Below are 22,287 nucleotides of genomic sequence, written 5' to 3'. Positions count from 1 at the left end.
TGGCGGTTTGTACCTGCTGTGGCTTTCTAGGTCCGAAGAACGAGCCGCTCGTTAAGGGGGCCCGTGTGTGTCCACTGAACTTTCAGGCGGTTTCTCTTTTCAAATATTCATGTACTCGTAGTTAGACAGCTGTACTGAAAAATAGCTTTACAACGCCGCGCTAACCCATTACGTGTCTGGCACGAACTTACTGATATGGATCACGATAAATTTGCAGGACCCTGTGGGAAAGACTTACTCCGTAAAAAGAGAGAGAGAGAGAAAGAGACACTGCTGTTCACATTTGCGCACTTCGAGTTCTGTTGATATAGTAATTTTTTAATCGGTAATACTACTAATTTTCTAGATTTCTTCCAACTTCTGTTTGTGGTCTTTTTCTTATGACATTGTCCGTTCCGTTGTTTAATCGTTAATTACCTTGAAACAGTGGGCGAAATATACGAAAGCACAATACTGAAAAGGCAGGAAACTTCATCGTGACATTTAGTTCACGCAAGTATTCATTTTCTAGCCCAAAGAGACAAGGGTAGAGACACAATCACATAAGCGCAAATTCTGTAGAAGGCATTAGCGGTTTTGCACAACGCAATTGTCCATCTTCGAGACTTAACTTTTCATGCACACCTATCATCTGCCCTGGCCGCAACACTTCGGTCTGCTGAATAATCACTACAGAGTATACTGCTTTTTCCTTCGTCAACGGTTACCTCCTTTTCCGGTGACGTCCTATACGGACGTCGAGACGGTACACGATTTCGGAGGCGTTTCGGCAACTGCGCCCGGGACAGGAGCGCCGAGAGACCGGCCACCGTATCCGCTACAGGCGTCGCCTGCGAGTTTTCGTATTGCAATCCATGAATCTCCAGACCAAAGGAAGGAGCAACAACCGATGACTGCGATCTCAGTAGGACGCCGGGTTTTTGGGAGAAGCTCCCGCAGTACACGCGCGACTGCGTGAGACGTCGGCGGAGCTTTTAGGACCCCCCCCCCTCCCTCCGCGCGCGCGAGCGAAGCGATCGTCAGCTTGGGAATTGCTCATGTTTTCTCGCACGGATCTGGTGGCCCTTTCCCGTGTACAAGCTGGGCTGGCGGGAAGGCGAGGAAAGACAAATGCCGTTGAAGGTGAGGCAATCGGCTCGTTCGCCGGCTCCCGGGAAAAGGGCGGGGCGGCAAAGTTTTTTTAACTACAGAAAAGAAAAGAAAATATAACGCCGTGTTACGGTAGCATGTAGCTCAGCTATACGGGAATCCTTTTCTCGGTTGTTTCTTCGTCGACCTGGCGAGAGAAGAGTCTCGATGAATTGCCGCCCGGGCCGCCAGGAAAAGAGATTGCGAGAGTCAGCGCGCTAAAGGCAAGGACGCGCTTCGCGCTGATGTAGAAACGATGCGATCGAGGAAAGAGTTCTCGCTCGCCGGCGCTTAATTCTGTTCTGTGTGCTTCTTGGAATGACAAAAAAATAATAATAATAAATGGCGGATCGGGGTCGGATCTCTGAGGAGTGTGTAGTTTCGACACTCGGTGAGCAGCAACTTCGCCGAGGGAAATGAGGGGACCGAAAAGTAAATAAATGAGAAACAACGCGCTCCGTGTTCGAACCTCGACGAAGGCATTGCTTCACAGTCTCGCGCGGCTGGGGATAAGTGTCGTCCCAGAGTGAAATTTTCGCTCGACAACAGCTAAAGCGACCTAAGAGAAGCTAAAAGCTTAGGCCGGGAAAAAAGCTTTGAATTTTCGTCGCCGCCTATCGTACGGCGAGCGCTTTTGACGTTCGTGTATCTTCGCTCCGGTTTTCGAGGGTTATCTCTCTTGTATAATGCCCATGTGTTGTCTTGCTACGGCGAACTTTGTCATCAGTAACTCGCTCTTAGCTGGCCTTGTTGTGAGCACGATGTTGCAAGAAGCGGTCTGTGTTTTTCGCAGAAAGCATGCAGCAACGGTTTCTTTTCACCCGAGAAACAGAGGGAAAATGTATAATTCGCTGTAGTTACTTAAGCCCGTGAGAGCATTGCCGATTCATGCAAACTTATCTTTAGATTTTTTAAATACGAGACAAAAGTTCGCAATTACAACGGAATACTTAAAAGTATCAGTACCCGAATGTGTAATGCGTTGAGATTTTGAGCTGTCTGCAGTTTAGTAGTTTAGCAGCTTGCCGGAGAGAGCACACAGTGCTTAATCTTGAGCGTCTGCTCATTAGCGCTGAAAAAGAATTATGAGCTTTGTGTGATGAGAATAAATAATTTATTCAGAAGCTGATTCCTGTTTTATAGCAGGTGCATTATTTTGGCTGTGCTAATTTTTGAAGTGCCCGTGTGCCATGGTAGTTCTTGCAGGCGGGGTTATTTTGCGATTTCTTTCCCTCTTATATATGCGTGCCATTTTTATGCTTTTAGAGTCATTTGTTGCATTTCACACCAGGCGTGCGTATATATATATATATATATATATATATATATATATATATATACATATATAAGAAAACAAAAAGACCGTAGCATGTCAGAAATTGGTCCGTTTACTCAAGCACAAAACCACACCCGGAGTTTGGTCGCGCGTGCCCTAAGCGGGCGCTTGCTATACGCGAGCATCCTGTGCGGTCGTATCAACAATCAAGCCTGCCAGTCTAACTCTCTAACAAAGTTGTTGAGAGCAACGTGCCGCTTCAGGTGACGGCCGCCCGCGCACGCTTCCAAAGCTTCTGTGAGCAGGCGCAGCGTTTCCTGAAAACCCTTTTCAAAAACTCGAGGTTTACGCGTCGCTGTTATTAAAATTCGAACGAGCGCGTCGATGCCCCGGCACATTTGGTTTGCACTGAAAACTCGCCCTATTCGGTCTTCCGTTCGCACCGGCTTCCTATGTTTGGAGATACCAAGCTTTGCCTTCGCACAATACAGACCCTTTCTTTAAATCCTAAAACTGACGTCACAAAAACGAACGAACGAAAAAGAACTCAATCGTGTGGCCCCTATTCGGAGCTCCATATCAACTGGCACGACAACAACCCACATTTTGCAAACACGTTCTCGCCTGGCTACAAAGGGAGAGGTGGTGTAGAGACAAACGATCGGGCTTCGGAAAACCGCAAGGTGGCTTTGCCGCAGCGCATCCGCGACGACGGTGGGGCGACTCGCCGAGACTGCGCGGCGCGCGCAATTTCGCCTCGTCGGTCGCTGCCACCGCATGGGAAGTGTCTGTGTGCGCGCGCTCGCCCCCTCGGTCATTTTGCGTCTGGAAGATGGCCCATTGTTTCACTCCGAGCCTACAGAATCCGCGGGCGAAGAACAACGTTGAACACAATGCTGTTGCCCTCTCCGTTACCCTCCCTCTCTTTCTCACCGTGTCTCACTCTGCGGTCGAGCCCGTCCCGCGAAAGTTCATAAGAAGGTTTCAACGTCTTAGCTCGCGTTCGTGCCCGTAAGTGTGTACACTGATGGGAGTTACTATGCTGGTCTGTGTGCGTGCGCGCGTTTTTTTTTTTTTCTTTTCGGCGTACGATGGCGTCTGTGTGCGTGTGCACCTGCATGCGTGTGCATGTGGTGCGCATGAACTTGCTTAGTCCCAGGCCGCGTCTTCTCTCTACATGCGCAGGTGTGCGTGCGTATATGTATACGTGCGTGTGTATATATGTCTGCGTGTTGCACGCCTGTGTAGACACGCTGCAACTGCGCGTGTCTGTGTGTGTTTGTGTGTGTGCGCGGGCTGGCTCGCGTGACACGCCGCCACACCTGATTTTGGAGTTGCGAGACCGCGACGTGGGTTTTGCGGCACCTCGCCGGCGGCGCCTCCGCTGACGCCCGCTGTCGCCCGCTGTTCTCGCGGGTCGCACGGAGCGCACTGACCGACGCTAATTACTCGCGTGTATTGAGTCCGCGAAGAAGACGCGGCGTACCCGTCTCCTTTACTTATATTTCTTTTCATTTCCTTGCCGGCCTGGTTTCCACAATTTCTGTCTAAATATTCTCTCTTTCTATCTGTTTGCTTTTTTTTTCATTGCTTGCTTTCTTGTGACGCATAAGCTTGCCTCGCCGCATTATTCATCCGGGCGTCACGGCCGGGAAACATGAATCGCCTCGTTACGGCTTGATATGCGCTTGCGAATAGGGCTCCGCTGTAGCCTGCAGAGACAGCGTGACAGTCGCTGTAGCGGAGAAACGAGAATAAAGAAAGACCGAGGCGGATGCTATGTCTGAATCTAGGCTGCAGTCGTAACAGTCCCAGCATATGTCGTCACCAGCGAGTGACGTGAGCAGGCGACCGGGCCAATAGGAACGATTGTATCAAAGTTATTCCTAACTGTTGCTTCTGATTTTTTCCTCAACGCTCACATTTTTAGTGCGGCCCGAAATGGCAAACATGCAGCTACTATAGCCTCGTTTGTTGCATTTCTTTAGCAAATATGGTTTTTGATCCGTGGGGTATAACGGTGGTCCCAACGCAACGTTGATGTTATGACAGACGCCGTATCGGAGGATTCCCGCCGATTTCTGACTGCCTTGAGTCCTTTTACCTGCACATAACAGTAAGTGCATGAACGTTTTTTCCCTGCACTACCATGGAAATGCGAGCGCCGCTGCTGTGAATCGAACCCTCGACCTCATGCAGCAGTAGCAAAATGCCTCAGTCAATTTGCCACCCGGGACGGCCATCGGAAAATGAGGGATAAATACTTCAAACGGCTGGCAAGGGAATGTTGTTGATGTCTTGCCGGTAATCGAGGCCCGTGTTCGTAAAGAAAGTTAGTGAAATACAGTAAACTGAAAAAAAATAGAAAGAAAGAACAGCGCTTACGGTAGTAGAATTGTACGTAAGAGCACATTCCAGCCAATCCCATGCTACCCATATATCATTACAGAAGGCTGCCAGCCAATGGCGAAGAGCACTTATGAACGAAGAGATTTCCGAATTCGGCCCCATGTTTATTATCCTGACTGGCAAGTTAATCTTGAACTGCCTAATGCGTCAAAATCGTTCCAGCAAACACGCTCCGGCCAACCGTCGCAGCGAACGAAATCGTGGGAGAGGAGCCTGATAATGCCATATGCCAGGCACAAATACGCGAGCGCGAAGCCTCGCGTATTTTGCGCCGTGCCTTAGAAATGTGACGTTAAGGAATCAGAAAGCAAGAACTTGCGCTCGCATTTGGTCCTCTGCTGACCGATGATCAAAATAGTAAACACTTGACGTCAGCGCCACAAACGAATGGGGTCTTGGTTCCCGGCAAACTAGATCCGGCGTCGCTCCCGGCTAAAGTGCTCCTTAATATTTACACGAGACAATAGTGTCCTGTGGGTGACAAGCACGCAGTGTTTCTAGGAAGCTACGCGAACGTCGCATTGGATTAACAAAATACACCGAAACAAAGACGCTGTCATGAATGTTACATGATAGGTTAACGCGGTATAAACCCGCTTATCCCTGTCTTTTATTTTTGTCAACGTGTTCCATCTTTTTGTCGCTAGTAATAACAACAATAACAACATAAGGGGACAAGTTGTGTCATGATAATAAACATAAAATATGAAAAGTACAGTGTTACCCGGTGGGCAGTTTGACCCGCTGTAAATGATGCATGCGTTCGGGTTAAGACACTTTTCTGTTCATGTAGAATGAAACCAGCAGTAGTGTGGAAGTGTGCTGTGAAGGCAAAATATGGTACTGAACATCATTCAGTGCACTTCCCATCTACTCTAAGAACGCTTCAACCGCGGAGGCTTGCGCACCTATGCATTGTACATCTCAACGATGAAGAAAGAACGGAAGAAGGAAAAAGGAGAGACTTATAATTATAAAGGGCGAGGCACACGTACATACATGGGGTAACGGCGTTTCACTAAATGTGTTTTTCATACTTATCGCTTTGAATCATCCAAAGCTCTGAAACTTCGAGCATCGAGTGCCGTTAGATCCATAATTACTCCTACACTACTCATGTAACGTACTAACCTATATACCGAGAATAAAGGGGGTTAAACAAGGGGTCCGATTTTATTAATCATATCATGAGAAGCCAACAAACAAAGACACCAAGGACAACATAAAGGAAATTACTTTTACTTAATTGAACTAAAGAAACGACAAATTAATAGCTATACACCGGGTGTTCAAAATTAATCTTTTATGTTTTGTTAAAATTAGGCACTGGGAGGCACGCGAAGATCACCTGTGCAAATAAGTTATGTGAGCAGGGGTCACAAAGTGAGATTATAGTTATCGCTGTCAGCAGCCCAATGAACTAAAATTGAATAATTAACTTTAAGTTGACTGCAGTAGATGGGTGTGTTTGTACTGAAAAGTTAGAGGCAGTCGTGTTTTTACACAGTACAGATGGAAGAATTCTGCTAGCGTGTCTGTGCTCCGAGATATCCGACTCGAATTTTCAATTGTCCTTCGCATCATTACGCATGCAAGAGAGTGAGGATCGGCGCAAAGCTCCTCCCTGATGTGACGCGGCTGTTGCGTGTGGCGTTTAGTCTGACAACAGGGTGGAGGCATAGGAAAAGATAACCGTTGCCTTTCCCATCTCGGCTCATCGCATCTCTCAACTCATCAGTCATGTTAAATCTGTATAACCTTTTTGTAAACCTTTAATATTTTTCTATCAAGACATCTATCGACTGGAACTATCTTCCCTCAAACGCGGCCTTTCAAGTCAACCCTGCTCTATGGAAAGCCGCCATTGAGTCACTTTTTGTCAACATCAAGTAACCCACCCCTTATGCAGAAACCTGCCTACAGGGTCCTTGAAGTATTGTCAATAAAAAAAAATAGGGAAAAGCATCACTGGTGCCCTTGACCTTGAAACCAACGTTTTGACAGCCTGTTAAGAAACACACACACGCACACACAACACGTTAGCTAACCTTCCGCCATGTCGTTAACCTTACCACGGTTACAGCGGATGCTCGATATATCTGTTGTGACTGGGCCGGGGTATACACACGTGCCACGGTATATGCAAATAAAGAACAACGTTAAAATTCGATTAACCGCTTAAGCGAAAATGTCTTTGAGGCTCTGCAGAAATCTGCATGCACCGGGGCCGCCCCCTATCTTTCGATCCGTTCGCTTTAAATGTCTAGATGAGCCGCCTTCAAAAACTCGAGGTAAAATATAAAAAAAAGTGAAATTGCACTGCTCATGCAGGCGAACAACGCGCTATACATACATATACGAACAAATCCGCCCTGCGCACTCGAGGCGCAACAAAACCCTTCATCTCGTTTTACGTACGCTTCCAAACAATTCATTTTTCTTGCTCGTATTCAGAATTAATTAAATCCACTACGGAACGCTTCTTTCTTTTTCCCGGTCGACCGCGTCTGCTTTACCTCACATTAAGCAACATTGAAGACGGAAAAGCTAGATACTAGCTAGAAAAACATCACTCTATAGAGCACGGCTCATCGTTTCCCTTTTTTAAACGTTTGTCGCGAGCGTTCGGCGTTCGTAAAGGCCAAGCGCCTTAAAGCTTTCGTCCGCGATACGCTGGGCGCTAGGAAGCAGCGGGAATGGGAGCGGCTAGCTCCCTTATCTTTGGTGCACGCCGCGCACCACATTCTGTATCAATCCAGGGCAGGGGAAGTCATCGCGCGGAAGGCAGCAGCAACAGTGCGGGGCCGCTCTTACACGCTGTCTTGCCGAAGCACGCATATACTGACGTCGCTTCTGCCGGCGGCGGCTAGTCAGTCTGCACACGCCTCGCCACGGCGAAAAGCGTGCAGTGCGCCAAATGGCTACAGAGCTGGCGTCGGCGAATGAGGACCTCGGGGACGAAGTTGCGACCGCATTCCAAAGCGGTATCATTCGGCGATACCTCCGATTCACTCTCGCGAGGCGTGTGGCACCGAACACGAGACGTATCAGTTACGAGTTTCAAATGACGTTGTATTGGCGAGGCGGCGACTACGGCTCCCACAGCCAACCGCAGATCGCGCCTGCGTGACAGTGAGTCTGGGCTGTGATTCACCGAGACCCATCCTCGGCTTCCAGAGCGCTGCTTCGTATATGCGCGAAATAGAGTACAGCAGGCGTGGTCGCTTTATTGATATCCGATAATGGAGAGGCCCAGTCTTCGCCCCCCAACCCTCCACTAAACACGCCAGCAGCGCACGCATACATCAGAAAACATATCCTCTCGACAATTTTTTTTTTTCGTTTCTAAGTTATTTGCGCATATTTGGCCTTTTTTTATCACTCGCGATAGACACTCGAAGTTTCGACTGGCCGCTCTAGTGCCGCCCGTTGGCGTTCGTGCAGTTTCATGCAGAAAGGCCGCAGCCCCTGGGCTGGCAAGAGTCACGCGAAAACCTCACCGATGCTCTGCCCGCGAGCCCGAGTTGCATTTTCCACGACATTCTTTTTTTTTTTCACTTTCTGTGCATTGTGCTACCCGTATGTTTCAGCTTGGCTTCACGCGCAACGTGGTACGCACGCGCGGATGTATGCTCTGTACGGTGCAGAGACGGACTCCGGCACATACGCACCGCTGCGGGACACGCCATCGAGCTGTGACTGCGTCTGCGCACGTGATGCAACTCGCATCGACAGGCTTTCGGTTGGCGTCGGGCTCCTGCCGTGACATATGCGCAGGGAAAAACGAATTCGAGCCGCCGAACTTCGGAACAAAAGAACCTGCTGCATGCATTAAAATCTCGAAGTTGTAGTGCGTGCTGCCAGGGTTTTAGCATCGAACGCGTCTATTACGAAACTACGGTGCCACGTTCGAGTCCGTAAGCGAATAAATAATATATGGCTGTTGTTCCCTCTGCTTCGACGTGGGACTCAATATTCTGCGCTATTTCTTTGCTTCGCACTGCTTTATTATTTTTTTTTTCAGGAACACTCGCGTCGCTTTAAGACTTCTTGAACAATATATCACCGTTGCTGTAGTTCTTAAAGGGGCCCCGAACCACTTTTCATCGAAGTGAAGAAAGGCATTTGAAGGGAAAATAGGCTAATTGAGAATTGATTTGCCGCAAAAAGTACGTCAATGCGTTCTGCAGAACCGGAGTTACTGGCAGTCAAACAAGGCCTCCGCCGTGCTTCCGTTCCTTCTTCAGTGACTTGCAGTGCGATGACTACGGCGCAGTTGGACGCATTCACAACGCTCCACCTTCTAAATGTCACCGCGGCGCGCAGCTCAAGTTTCCTTTTGGGTGTTAACGAGGGTGCCACGACGTCCAATTCTAGGGCCTATACGTAAGCCAAACGCGGTTGTCCTCAGCGAGCAGCAGTGCGCTTAGCCAGTTGACTCGTGGCGTCACCCCACGGCGGCCGCAGTATCTACGCTACGTAGCCGACCGCAGCTACCAAGAGCACCCGGGTATGGGAATCCATTTTATTACGAAATAAGGCGTCCAGAAGAGAATGAGGAGCAGGCTTCTGTTGAAAAGGGGAGCGTTTGAAAGAACTGTGACTTCGTGCTCCGCTCGCGAGCTCCACGCACCGCGTACGCCAGCAAAACTTGGCTGAGATGTTCGTAGCAGCGTATGCTACCACCCGGATTATGTTACTCCGCCGAGCCCGAGGGTGGGTTCAGGGCCCCTTCAAATGTTTCTTAGAGTGTAACATGGATGAACGCCTTCTGCTGCCGACGTCAGCGCTGGGAAAAAATCTCGAGAAGTTCTCGGCGAAATGCTGACAAAGCAAATGCGTGCATGTTGAATGTATACGGGTGGAGTGAAGACAGGCATGGTTTAAAAGAAACAGGTTTAAATACTATACCTTGGAAACAGAAAGCAGGGGCCGAATTCACAATTTTTGTTTGTTTGTTGTTCGTAAATGCTCATTTTACCGGCCACCTTCGTTGATAATATGTCCAGTATCAGGATCGACTGGAGTTTCCCCTTACGAAGCGTCGTGGCGTAAGAGCTCTGTGATAATACATGCCTAGGTTCGCAAATATTTTCTTGTCTCCTTTTTTTTTCTTTTTTTGTAGTGTATTCCACTCACCGACCATGTTCCTCACAAAGCCGCCCTCTCCGACTTATACTATTTTTACAGAGCCATATTAACAGAGATTACTTCTGAATTATTGGCTTTAGAGTGTTGTTACTGCGAACAACCTAATAAACAGTGTACACATTATAGAGGTGGCAGGGCGGAAGGAGCTGACCATCAGGTCGTCAGCCATATGTTGCGTATCCTTTCTATACGGGCTGTCTCAAGTTTGTTCAGCTAATTTGCCAGAGCTCTTTGTACGTGCCGACGGTTTCATCATCACCAAGTTCTCAGTGATGGTTCGTCGACACTCGTATATAGTTGACAGCTGCGCAAGTTGGGACTGCACTATTAGCAAAAAAGTGAGCTATAACCTAAGCTTAAATGCGTCGAACTGTTCTTTTGTTGCGAGCGCCCAGACATACCACGCATTTCGCAAGCGCACCACGCGCATTCTAAATATTCAAAACTAGAGACAACGCCCTTTCTTGCGGTCTGTCAACTCTGCGCACACCTCGACAGAGCAAACAGAATCGGCGAAACGCGTTGTTTCGGAGCTATTCACAGCGACCGCTCTGTTGACTTCTCTCGCTCGTATAATCCTCTCGAGATCTGTCGCGGTGCCAGGCGCGCACTTGCAAGGTGACGACGTGCGTTCGACCCGGGCAAAGCTTTTGGCAACTTAATTAAAAGTTGCCCAGCACCCAGTCTCTCCGACTGGCTGGGCGGCGCCCGCCCACCTGCCCGAGCACGTGTATATTTGCGGGGTGGTAGACAGCGCGCCCCATTGATGGCGATCCCGGTGTAAGTCTCTTAGCAGAAGTAACGGCATTAGCGTGCACGTCCTCCATCCTTTTCCGCTCTTTCCCGGCAAGCGCCTGATAAAGCGTGACGTGCTAGAGTGGCGCGCGTCCGACCGACCGACCGGCACCCGAGCGTGCCGATCGGCCGACACGTGGTAATTAATTTAGCGGCCGCTCTCCACCAGTGGAGGGCGCAAGGCGAGGGCGCCGCCGTCGTGGCCCTTATGCGGGCCCGGTAGGCCTACCGAGCGCGCGAACATGTCACAGCTGAGCCGAGCTGCAGGGAGCCGCGCTCGAGAAAGAGAGCCGGCGGTGTATACGCCAACGTGGGCTCTTCCTCGCTGAGCCGCCCCGCAGGCGCTTCGCTCACTGCCACTGATTATCGCGTTGCCAAAGACGCCACGCCAGCGTCCGCCGCCGCAGTTGCTTGCGTGGCAGCCCCCTCCGCTGTCTTTGTTTGCCGTCATCCTTGTCCGTATACGAAGAACAGGTGAGACAGGCAGCGGCCTAACCTCGTCCACAGACCGTCTTCTCTCTCCCCGCTTGCGCGCTGTCCTCGGGGGTCTTGCCAATTAACGGGAGGCGCGCCACGCCAAGGCCTATCGCCTCCCCCCCCCCCCCCCTCCGAAAAAACGTCCGTGCCGTCCTGCCGTGTCCAGAGAAGTCGTGGATGAGTAGCGACCGATGTCGACCCCGCAGCGTCCCCACCGTCCCCGCTTATGTCTGTGACAAAGAAGGCGTTGCGAGGAAAACTTGGCCCTGACGAGATAAGTCCGGGCAGGGGTGCGCGTCTTATTGGATTGGCCGGATGGGAGGGGGGGAGGAGGGGTAGAGAGAGAAAAATAAAGAAGATATTTGCGGCACAGTAGATCTTTGTACGGTTGCAATACTCAGGAAGAGGCGGATGTAATAGGAGGGCGATACGGCAGGGTGGGCTACGTTGGTTGATGCGGCGAGACGTCCAAATGCGAGAAATAGAGGAGGGCAATCTTTGTGAGCCGAAGGCTGGACTTACTGAGCATTGACATGACGCATTCCACTTACCATTTCTTGTTATTGTTATCTTTATTACTTTGCTTAGAATGATAGTCCGAACGCTCTAAAGCTTAGAAAAAGATATCGGCAAGGGTCAGTGCGCCCTAAATATTTACTGTAATACTTCACAAAGGTTTTCGCTCGTACGTGCTTTCGCCATTTGCCGGCCGGCTACGCTGATGATTTGTCCAGCATCAACATTGGCTGAATTCTTTTCTTGCGAGCTATTCTAGCGTAAACGCTTCTTTTCTCTTTTCTTTTGTCGATACGAGGCCAGGGATCGACTTCACAAATATTTTCGTTCCTTTACTAAGTCATTGCCATTAGCCGGCCGGCTTCGCTGTAATATGTCTAGCATCGGGATTGAATGGCATTTTTACTCTTGCGAACAATTATAGCGTACGATGCTTTTCGTGAATACGGGCGTAATTACGGTTTCAGTACACAGAAAATTCATGCTTCGTGATGACTGGCTTCCTTGCATGGTTTCTGCGGCTGCCACACTCGAACGCCGCCAGAATAAACGCACGTAGCCCTCACGCTTATTATTATTACTTTTTTTTTTTTTGCGCAGCCTGATCACATGTGGCCTTCTTGCTACACGAAGTCAGCCAACTTCGCTCTGTGCCATGACGTCACACCAATGTCGATGGTGCCAGGTCATCAACATCCTCGATGACCTGGCTTTTCGAGACAACATTGGTATCAAAATATTCTATAAGGGTTTCCCAGCCCTCATATCTAATAAATGGTATCCTTTTAGGCGTAAGAAGCGTGAGCTGAAGTTTCTTCTAATTTAAAGATACATTTCCGTTCGCAGCACAATATTACAGATGCATCTTAAGGAATAGATTGCACTGTCGGACAGACGCACGAATGATTATAGATTGTTTTGGCGAGTTCCACGGCAGTCTATATCGTATCGACAGAACGTGCCCAAATACGCGGCAGCAGTCGATGCCGTGAAAATGTGAATGGAGATTCGCAATTGTGGACTTCACCAATCAACGACAGCGTCAATATAAAAGGATAGTGATTGATGACTTTCGTTTATTTCTCATTGTGACATCCATATTCGTTACAAGCCTAGGTTCGTCGTCAAAAGGTACCCTGCATACAGCGTTAGAAGAGCGGCAGCTTTCCTCGGTTTTAAGCAAATACTTCTTCGTCAACGTGGATCATTTGAAAGAGACTGTGGAACGGGACTACATTCCATGGCATACTGAAGCTCCTCGACGCAGAAGCTCGCGGCAGAATGGCATGTCGTTAACAATTGCTCTGACCCACGGTAAAAGCGTCATCTTGATCTCTCGGTCATTCACCCATCGTTGCATGCAAATCACTTTCCCATTCGAGTAACAGCCAACTGTAAACGATTAGTCACGAAGGGACGCAAACGATTCATCAGTTCGCCTCACAGCGTAGTCCACGCATTTTGAGCAATTGTTCAACTACGCACGGTCTGAGTTTTCACAAAGGCGGGCACGCGATGACAGGCCAGCCCCGTCAGTATGGCGCCTGATGCGTGTTGCTGAAGTCTCATCATCCGAACGGCTTGTGTGGCCGGGAGGGCTGTTTCCCACCGCAGTGTATGTCTAGCACGTTTTCTAAGACGCGCTTCGAATCAAGGACCTCGCGTGTGGAAAGGAGATTACGAAGAGAGATACATTGTGGTGCGCCAAGGCCGCAAGCGACACGGAAAAGTAATTCCGGAAGGGGCTAGGGGCCATCGGAAAGAAGAGGAAGATCAGCTATAGACGGAAGGCAGAGGCTACAGAGCTTGAGATCCTGAATTTACGCAGAACGGTGGCAACCGTGAGGCCGACAGAGAATTTGGCTACATTCATTAGCACACGCCCCGGACACGCCATACAATGTGCACACTCGACGTATGGCATTTGTTTTTGTTCCGAAGGAAAGCCACGCCGAAAGAAGCTATTGCCATTCATGAAAAGCCACGGACGAAAAAACGTCATCTAAGAAATTCTGTAATATTGTCAAAGGAACCAGAAAATCGTCTTCAGTGTTCGTATGCGCAAGAACGTACCATATTCATAACGTTTAAAGATATTGGACATTATTGTGCAGATAAGAATTCTGCTTTCTGCGAAGTAGTTATTCCTTTGCCGCTCATTTGCAAACACGAATTCACAGAAATTCACGAAGTGCCTATAAATGTAGTGAGATCTTAAAACGAAAGGCGTGTGTTTGATTTGCTCGCGCTAACAACTTTCAGGAATTTTTCGGTACGCACAGTACTCGGCATCATAAGGAATACTTGTTCTGAAAGTATGGTGCAAGAGTAAGTGGCATGTCAGTGAACTGTCTATGAGCGCAGTGAACTGATCTTTATATGCAAGAACAAACAAGTACCGTGCAAAACTTGAAATGTCTCGAAAGCAAATCAATAGTATAGCGCTTCTTTTCCTTAGACCCGCAATGATGCAGGACAACGCCCTTTACAATCAAAGCTGCAAAGATATTGCGAGCGCCTACGTAACATGAGAGAGGAACAAGACGTGCATTGCGGAACCGAAGAAGCGAAGCAGTCGCAACTTGACAGGTGCTGAAGAAGCCGTCGCGCCTTTGGTATAGGGGGCAAGAAACCTTCCTTTGCCGCGGGGCCCGGTTCGAGCTCGTCCCGAACACGTAATCCGCAGCGGCGCACCACAGCGTCGTGTTTACACGGGCGGTCTATTTGACTTCCCTCTTAGAGCCCCTGTGTTCCCCTCTTAAGACAGCCCTCAAAGCCTCGCACCGCAGCGGCCAGCCAACGCTGCGTTTCCAGTCGGCGCTTGGATGCCCGCTGGTGAGCAAGGAAAACGCGGCCAAGGGCCTTTCTCTTTCCTCGCGCCGAACCCGGCGATCGATGATTTGCCGGCACCACCTCCTCGCTATACCGCCGACTCTGCCCGACACGTACAGCACATACGCACTAAAGATAAACTGGGCCCCGTCGCAGCCCACGCTGAGCGCGCCGCTCCTTCTATTCTTCGAGACCCACGCGTGCGTCCGGCATCCAGCGTCGCCGTCGTCGTCTTCCTCCTTTTGGTCCCGCGAACGTATACGACGTCCCAGAGCGGTCGCGGGGACAAAAATGCACTCCCGACGAGGGGCTGCTACAAATCGTCCTTTGATGTCCGGCGCCGGAAGAAGCCCGAGAGGAAGGCAGCGCCCGGCCCGCGAACGACCGGCATCAGTGGCGGCGGAAAAGGGGGCGACGGCGAATCGCCAGAAGCGAACGTCTTCTACACATCACCCCCCCCACCCACCCCCCTCTCTCTCTCTGCCTATCCAAAGTACGCCCGCCCCACTCTTCCACTCTCACTACTTCACTCTCACCGAGCTGTTCTCGAGCGCCGTCGCTACGCTCCACGCAAAGGAGATTTCGCAACCTTCTCACTTTCTGGTTGGGGGTAATCAAGCCGCGGTTATTAGGTGGGCTGCCTGCTCCCCTTGGCGTCGCTGGCGGGTTCCTCGCGGCTAGCGCCCTCCTCTCTTATACCTCCCCATCTCCTTCTACGGCCGCTGGGTTCTCGCGCACCCTGTCCTCTGTTTTCGTGGGGACCGTCTCGCCGGCTTCCGTTGTGTGAGCGCCTTTCGAGGGCCTCCTCGAGCACTGCGACTACCGGTGCGCTTGACGGTTTCGCTAAGGTGAAACCAAGCTCCAACAGGGAGCTCCGTACGGATGTCCAGTTTGAAAGCGTTCACTTTCCACTTGATCCGTCTGCTAGTACTTATTTCAAAGAGCTGTGCTTTAAGAAGGAAGCGGATCATTATTGAATGGATGGAGGAAAAAAAAAAAAGAAGAGCGCTAGTGTGAGGAATGACTACACCTTTAACTCGTAGAGAAATGTTTCCTCGAGCTACAACAGCAGTGAAACGACCTCGACACAGTGCAAGCAAAACGTGGATGTAATCTTGCACCCTTTATTCGTTCACTCCTCCCTTGCACCTATTCTTATTAAAAGCTCACTTGTTTTTTCTTCTTTCCTTTACTTCGCAATTTTAAAGAGAACTGCACCGAGTTCTTTGTCAACCGTGTGTATTAGGGCACAGGATCTGTCTCCGACTCGCACACATCAAGTTAGGAAATCACGAGCAAGAGATTGTGTGCAGACGTGACATTAACTCTCCACCGCACGCGCCAGGAGCGGAAGGAAAAGGCAATTTTCTTGACATTCCAGTTTTGGATGCGCCGCAGATAAAGCCCAGTCTACACTACATACCATCAGCAACACCTGTTCCCATTTTCTTTTACGTATCATTATGCCGCGTTCTGGCCCGGAGTCACCATAATGGTCTACGCAAAAATAGCATTTTTTGTCTGTGTTCTTCTTTTCCGTCAGCTGATGGTTCTTATCTGGCAGCCTTGCCGAACAAAGGAGTTTAAACTTGTTTCCTTTTTCCATTAGCTTTTCGGTCACTTTGCTGTTGCTGAACATTTTGCAAAGTTAAAGGTCTCACTCACTGTTTCCACAATTATCTTAGTACTCAACCCTCACGAGTGTTACGTATAGGTCCACATAGGAATACACTGAATGCTACGAAGCAGTTCCATACATGCTATTGTGTACACCATGGGTGCTCACCGTTGTAATATACTTGCTTTACTTTGTGCTGAACTTAAGTACATGCGTCTGTATATTATGACTCACTCAGAGGCAAGATTACGTGGAGGCCTGAAATCGGATGGTTATGTAAGTTACCTTGAGAGGAACAGATAAGCACCCACTTTCGAAAAATGTTTTTTAGCTAATCGGTGGGGTGTGTCGCTTACCTCTGTTTTCTTTAGTTATTTTATATATTAATGTGCTTGTTCACAACACGCAATTAACAGTCATTGAACTGGGAGACGGTAGGGGACATAAACGGTCACACGTGTACATATATATATATATATATATATATATATATATATATATATATATATATATATATATATATATTAGAAAGAGAGAGGAGGGAGCACTGACGCACCCTCACAGCTCGAAGTAACGCTTGCCCTTTTACCGCTCGAAGATGGCGTAGGTGTGGATGTTTGTAAGCGATGACCATCTTCTGTAGAAATGCACAACTAGCTGCGGTTTGTCGTCTTCGCCAGCATCATCAGCACCACGTGATCCGCGTTAGTTCAGAATGCCAAAAATGGCGCAGTACCAGAAATCGAGCTGCTCCGAAAAGGGCACTTCCTTAGCACAGTGTGTGCGCGCGACATTGACACGAGAGTCAAGAACCATTCAATCGATTCCTTTGATTAGAGTTCACCTGGCGTAATGAAATTCTCGAAGTTCGGCCTTCGATCCCCAGTTTCCTAACACTTAGTGGGTCAAACCAGCTTTTCGCTTTGTTCTAATCGTCCGAGTAGAAAAATGTGTCTCTAATTCGCCGCCTGTTCTCGACGGTTAAGCAATTGGAACCAGCCAATACGGCTAATTTGCTTTTTTTTTATTCGTTTAAAAGGAAACCTGCTCCCAGGCGGGGGGGAAAAGAACACGGCTCCGGTCATTAGCCGCGTTGAAGTGCAGCGTTCCCGCGAAAGTGTTGCAATCACGTTTAATCACCGCGCTTGCGACTAACGTGCTTCGTGTTTTCTTCTTATTGATGTCTACGACCTGAAAGAAGGAAATGACGAAAAATAAAAAAAAAAGCTTGGTCAAGTGGCGCCGCGCTGTCAGAATTAAAAGAGAGCTATTTACACAGAGACCGGCGCAGTGTCATTCACTCGCCTTTAGAAGAAAACACTTCAGATTCGTAGGTTCCTCGCACTTTGATGGTGGAACTGACGAGGGCGGTACTCCATTCGACAAGGTCGCGCTGTGGGGACTCATTAAGGTTACTCGGGTGATCGCCTTCGCCAAGTGGCTGTTGCTTGTTCTTCATTTATTGGACGGAACTGAATTGCAAGGCTCCCAGTATTGGTTCCATCCCAGCTGAATCGAAGAAAGATAGTCGCACGGTTCCCTGTGAGCACGAAGGTAAGAAAAAGGAAACATTATTCACCCACCAAACGGCAAAGGGCAAGCAAAAAACAATGTGCATAAAGCTGTCACGGGAAATGTCGTCCTACATCGGCGGAAACGTCCCTACCGAAGTTTTAGCCCGTCCGACTTTCGTTGTCACGTGTGCGCGCATTTATCGCGCGACGTAAGGCAGCGAACGTTCGCGCGTAAGGCAGCGAACTATGATAATTGCGTGCGTGGCAAACACTGTTACGGTGTTTCTTGCACTGGTGGACTATCGTTATACACTAACTAACATGTACCCCCACTATGGTCTTCCGTGCTTATCGAACACCGCCACTGACATACTTCTGCCTGCTCTGGTCGTTTCTTCCTTACTTGTTTTTGTTTTTCTGTTCATTATACGTGTTTAAAGACGTAGTCGTAGCATCTCAGGCGCTAACTTCTGTTGTCAGACATGGCAAGTATGCATAGAAACACTGCAAATACCTTAAACAAAAACGATACATATATATAGTGGATTTGCCAGCGTTCCACGACGCTGGAGAATCCATTTAAGCAGGGAAGAGATCCATGGAGTCGATGTCGTTGCAGGCATAACGAGCTGTACAATAAAGAGATAGGGGTTTTGGTTAAGAGGGAGAACAAGGAGAGATAAATAAAATGATTACAAAAAAAAATGTAGTAAGACCTGATTACCTCAAGCAGGATAAGTAACTATTTGTCGCCGCCCCGTTTCAAAGGGGATATGCCAATAGAAATCATTATTATTATCATCACCACGCCGTAAAACACCCACTCTGTTTTCATGGTTAAAACAAGCACGCACCATGCGTCGATAAATTTGATCGATAACGACATGGGACGTCTTCGCGGTCTGGATAGAAGGCCGACAAGGTATACCGCCACTACGCAGAATGCGCGACGTAAACGCACCTAACAATGGATAACGTCCACGTCTAACATGAAGCCGAAATCCAGCCCATGCGGTTACTGCATTATCGTCAGCGCTTCGAGATACCAGCTCTTTCGCCGTCTTGTACACGGACGTGAACGGACAAACTCGCGTGGAGGGAACGCGTTTCCCGCTTTTTGCTTCGTGCGCAGGGCTCCATTGTCCGTCCGTGCAACGCGTCGCGCACGTCTACCGCGGAGTCATGCATGACGCGGGAGAAAGTGAGGAGGAAGAAAGAAAAAAGAAAAGAAAACGCGAGACGAGGCCAGGACGTCCCGTGCCTCCAGGGGTCGTTTAACTTTCTTCCGCGCTCGGCGTTTTTACACTCTGGCGCGGCGCCGTAATTGCTCGAGAACGCTTTGCTTCGGCGTGCACGCTCACTCGTTAGGTTTGCGTATGTGTGTGAATGTTTATGTGTTGTGCGCATCTGTGTGCTTCACTGCGTGTTTATGAATGGGAAAGGCACAGCTATCATGCCTGAGTCTTACGAACTGGTTTTGCCAACAAAATAAACAGATAAAAAAGAAGAAAGAAATGACGAGGCGACGGGACTCTTATCCTCGTGCCAGTGATATAGCGTGTGAACGCCCTAAGAATTTGTGAGACGGTTTTCAACGGTTTTCCAAGCTTCGAGCACAGGAAGTCGGATAAACGACGCATTAACGTAAATGGGGGAATTCATTCTTTGTATGTTTCTTTTGTCTGAATTCATTGGGTGACATTAAAACCCTGAGATGCACGGCAAAAAGGCAAGATCGTCCCTTCGCGACGCAGCTGCGCTCTGGGGCCAGGAATTTTCCCTTCCTTTTGTTGTTGCCCAACAGGGCAGGAGGTTACGTTGCCAGCAGCTGAGGCATCGTGCGGAATTTCACTGCTTGGCCGGCTGGCAAGCGATACGAGGTGAAGGGTAAAAAACGTGCACTGGGCTAACATATTCCTTGTTCTTTACCTGAAATAAGAGAGAAGGAAACATTATAGAAAATAGTGAGCGTGAAGGTAGTTTGCTTAGATTGCCTTAAGACGCATAACTGTGTTAGTGAACAACTACTGTATAGTTAGTGCAGTGTGTTCCTAAACTATAGGAGCAGTGAGACCGCGTTTCGAGCGTGACCCACAGCGTGTAGCAACAACGCCAGATTTAACGAGACAGTGTAAATGCTTCGAAATGAAAAAAAAAAGCGCATAATACAATGGCGTCGACTCGGAAAAGCGTATAACGACTCCGAGGAGTAAGGAACGCGAGAGCGACCAACCATCGAATTATGCAGTCATTATTCCAGCACGCCCACTTTCGTGTAACCCTAGCAGGGCGACCGCGCAGGGGCGCAAGTATCGCGAAAGAAGGAGCGGCATCCCGCGTGCGTGGGCATACATAACGCCTGGCACGCTTCTCGAGAAAGAAATGAAAAACGTCGAGGGGTGCCCTACGCACACACTGCAGCGTTAGTAATAATAGCAGCAGCAGCAGCAGCCGCGGGAGCAGCTGCAGCAGCAAGCAGTAGCCGAGGGAAAAGCTAGCGGCAGTCCGAGAAGCGGCAGAAGTAGAGAAACAACGGCCCATAGGAAGCAGCTTAAGCAGGAGCAACAAGAGCAGGCGAACAGCGCAAACATCTCGCGCCCTTCGGAAGCAGACTCCGGCGATGTGGCACTTGCGCTAGTCAGATTAAACGGTGGCCCGTCTCGGCGCATCTTCCGACCGCCGGTGCTTACAGAAAAGAAGACAGCGGAGAAGCGGGCCATAAAGAGAAAGATAAATAGGCAGAACAAAGGCAGGATAAAGGAAACAAAGCAACAAGAACGCGAGAAGCGAGACGTAGACGAAGAAGAGAAACAAGAGAGACAGAGCTGAGCGGAGAGAGAGAGCGAGAGAGAGAGAGACCGTGGTTTGCATCCGCGCGCTGCTGCGTCCGCCGAAGGCGCCGTTGATTTGTCCCAGCCACGGGGAGGGGGGTTAGTCGCAGCTTCATTTAAGGCAAGTGCCGGGGCAAACGAGAGCCTCATCACGCGCCTTGCTCGCAGCTAAATGGGCCGTGCGGCTGCGAGGCAGCGCCGGTGTCGCGTATTGCATTCTGTATGCGCCCGTGTGTGCGTTGCGACCACGCGCGCGACGCACGAGCCCGGAGAAGGACGCGGCTCGCACGGGCGCCCTTCGTGCTCTTGTTTCTCGCCCAGGAGCGCCCAAGATCGCTGGCCTATTCGGCTGCATCGCGTCGCTCACGCGCTGGCGCGTCCCGCCGCCGCGAGCGCAAGTGTAATTCGCCTCCTCGCCCGCAAGGCCATCGCCTTGCTCCGATGGCTTTGTACCGCCGGGCTGCGTATTTACATGGTTCCCGTTTTACTCGCTATAGGGCGGCGAGGGCGTGTGTTCTGGTATTCGTGCCTAAATACGCGAGCTCCCAACTATATCGCTGTCCTTCCTTGTTTCGGGCCGATATAAAATAGGCAGCAAGAATAACTTGAGGGCATGAATCTAGACCTTTTGTTCGCCGTGCTGTATGTTTCATTCCTCCTGATTATATCATGAGGACGCAGAACTGTGGTGCCCCTTTCAATTTAACCCCTCTTTCTTTTCTTTCTATGCTTTCTTTTCTATCTTCCTCTATTTATTTCTTTGTACCTGTGGTTCCTTATTGCATTACTACCACCGTCGAGATGACATCGAATTGTCTATAGAATTCAGAAGATAATTTGATGTTATGAAGTGCACGTACGTGAGGTTCCTTTGATAAAAGAAAAAGAAAGGCCCAAGAAATGCTGGAAGATTTCAATGAAACTTTTACGCTGAATTATGATTTCATTTAGGTTTTCATTTCTGTCAAAATTATGATTTCTGTGAGATTTGCTTTGATCAAAGAAACAATACCCAAAAAATGCTGGAGGAAATCAATGGCGCTTCTTACGCTGAAATGTGATTTATATCTTTCATTTCTTTCTGTTTTTTTTTCATGGAATCTCGGCAAAATAACTAGGCTTAACGCGTCCAAAATATGTGCGACTTCTTATTACTGAGTAGTCAAGCTTGTGGTTTGCGAACGGACATTCTGAAGATGGCCTGGTCCGTTTAACGCCCCCCTCCCCCCACTTTTCCCAGCTAAAAAAGAAAATGAAAATGAGGAATGCTTCAAAACAGTGTGACATGCTATTGCTTAAGGTCCCGAATGAAAAAAGAAATCAAGTACAATTCGCAAAACTCTCTGCGTGTCTAGATCCTCTTGCATTATACATCGAAGGCACGGTCAACGTACGCGGTAGGCGGTGCAGAAGATCCTACGTGAAAGTCTCGGATCGCTAAATCTTCTGGGCATGTCGGTGACCGTCTAAAACGCTGCTCATCAACGACGAGCATGCTCTCTGCAGATTGCGAAGACGCGTTGCGCAAATGCCGTCTCAATGGTTGCGAAAGCAGCCTGAAGACGACACGATGATGAATATCCCGCTTGCACGTGTCCGTTTCTTTTCTCATTATTTTTTGTTCGTTCCGGCCCCCTCTCACTCCTACTCGGCTTTTGCTCTACTTTCATCGTGTACCAGTACACCAGCGCACAGAGGGGAACACCAGCGCGATCTGCTGTGACTTAATGTGCATGCACT

General features: G+C 49.2%; 1 protein-coding gene across 5 annotated transcripts in view; it reads left to right on the top strand.

Moving 5' to 3' along the window:
- LOC126531079 (hemicentin-2-like) overlaps positions 1 to 22,287 on the top strand; it is a 256,250-nt gene that overhangs the window by 455 nt on the left and 233,508 nt on the right. The window lies entirely within an intron of this gene.

Source organism: Dermacentor andersoni, chromosome 5, assembly GCF_023375885.2.
Source record: "Dermacentor andersoni chromosome 5, qqDerAnde1_hic_scaffold, whole genome shotgun sequence".
NCBI classification, from domain to species: domain Eukaryota; kingdom Metazoa; phylum Arthropoda; class Arachnida; order Ixodida; family Ixodidae; genus Dermacentor; species Dermacentor andersoni.
This window is presented reverse-complemented; position numbering and strand designations above follow the sequence as displayed.